Source organism: Myotis brandtii, unplaced genomic scaffold (genome assembly GCF_000412655.1).
Source record: "Myotis brandtii unplaced genomic scaffold, ASM41265v1 scaffold897, whole genome shotgun sequence".
Lineage (NCBI taxonomy): Eukaryota > Metazoa > Chordata > Mammalia > Chiroptera > Vespertilionidae > Myotis > Myotis brandtii.
This window is the reverse complement of record NW_005371679.1, coordinates 468,752-470,940: the sequence shown is the minus strand read 5'-3', so window position 1 is coordinate 470,940 and position 2,189 is coordinate 468,752.

Here is a 2,189-nt window from a genome sequence, read left to right as displayed (position 1 = left end):
ATAGTTATTGATTTCAGAGAGGAAGGGGGAGGGAGAGAGAAATATAAACATCAATGATAAGAATCATTGATCGGCTGCCTCCTGCACGCCCCCTACTGGGGATCAAGCCCACAAATCTGGGCATGTGCCCTTGATGGGACTCGAACCCAAGACCCTTCAGTCTGCAGGCCGATGCTCTTATTCACTGAGCCAAACCGGCTAGGGCCTTCCTACATTTTTAAAAATGTTTTTAAAGATATATATTTTTATTTATTTCAGAGAGGAAGGGAGAGATAGAAACATCAATGATAAGAGAGAATCATTGATCGGCTGCCTCCTGCACGCCCCCTACTGGGGATCAAGCCCACAAATCTGGGCATGTGCCCTTGATGGGACTCGAACCCAAGACCCTTCAGTCTGCAGGCCGATGCTCTTATTCACTGAGCCAAACCGGCTAGGGCCTTCCTACATTTTTAAAAATGTTTTTAAAGATATATATTTTTATTTATTTCAGAGAGGAAGGGAGAGATAGAAACATCAATGATAAGAGAGAATCATTGATCGGCTGCCTCCTGCACGCCCAGGCCGATGCTCTATCCACTGAGCCAAACCAGTTTGGTCTCTATCTCTGAACCTAGCCCTGCACCTCCAGTGAGCAGAGGGATGTCCAGCAACTTAACCTCTCTGAGCTGTAAAAATGGGGATTTAAAAAACCAAAAGACCCAGAAGGGTTTGGGGAAGATTAAGTCTGGACGCTTTTACTACAGTGCGTGGTAAACATTCTCTCCCTTTCTGCTTGCTTCTCTGTGGCAGCTTCCTACTCGTGGCTGTGGCTCCATCAAGGAAGCCAGGCCAGCGGGGAGTCCCCAGGTGGGCGGAGAAGCCACTCTTGTCTCTTTGTGCCCAGAAACCCTGCCCCACATGCATAGCTTCCCCCAGGGGCTTGGACTCCGGCTGTGGGCTCCCCAGTGGGGGGCGTGCAGGAGGCGGCTGATCCATGATTCTCTCTCATCATGGATGTTTCTATCTCTCTCCCTCTCCCTTCTTCTCTGAAATCGATAAAAATATGTTTAAGGAGGGGAAGGACATCTTCATTGTCATCGTCCCCCTCAGACTGACGCCGGAGTCCTAGAACTGGAGGGAGTTGACTCATGTGCCCAACTGCTCCCCTCTCCCCCATCCAGTTCTGTTAGATCCTTGGGGGTGGGGCCAGCTTTGGGTGTTATTTAAAGTCTCCCGATGCCTCTAATGTGTAACCAGGGTTAAGAACGACTGGTCTAGTCCAGCCTCCTCATTGTGGAGATGAAAACACACAGGGGGACAAACAACCCCAGGAAGATGGAAAGAAATATTTAAAGAGACAGAGTCTAATGCAAAGTAAGCGCCCCAAGAGGGGGGCTATTGTGATGTCATTATTCATTATTTCTCTCATCGCTCTATTAGGGTGTATGCTCTGCAGGCATTTAACATTTTTTTAAACAAGGGGTCCCATGTTTTCACTTTGCCCTGGGCCCTGCAAGTGATGGAGCTGGTCCTGGCCCTAAGCAGAGTGGGCTATCACCCCATTAAAGAAAGAGGAGGGGCGCCCGGCTGGTGTGGCGCAGTGGTTGAGCACTGACCTATGAACCAGAACGTCATGGGCTCAAACCCCAGTGGGAGGCGTGCAGGAAGCAGCCAACCAGTGATTCTCATAATGGATGTTTCCTTTCTTTGTGTGCTTTTTAATATATTTTTATTGATTGCAGAGATGAAGGGAGAGGGAGAGAGAGAAAGAAACATCAATGATGAGAGAGAATCATTGATTGGCTGCCTCCTGCACGTTCCTACTGGGGATCCAGCCTGCAACCCAGGCATGTGCCCTTGACAGGAATCGAACCTGGGACCCTTCAGTCTGCAGACTGACCCTCTATCCACTGAGCCACACCAGCCAGGGAGATGTTTCCTTCTTTTTCATTTATTTATTTATTTATATTTTTATTGATTTCAGAGAGGAAGGGATTGTGAGAGAGAGAGATAGAAACATCAATGATGAGAGAGAATCATTGATCGGCTGCCTCCTGCACGTCCCCCACTGCAATTCGAGCCTGCAACCTGGGCATGTGCCCTGACTGGGAATCAAACCATGACCTCCTGGTTCATAGGTGGATACTCAACCACTGAGCCACGCCGACCGGGCATCATCATTGATGTTTCTATCTCTCTTTCCCTCT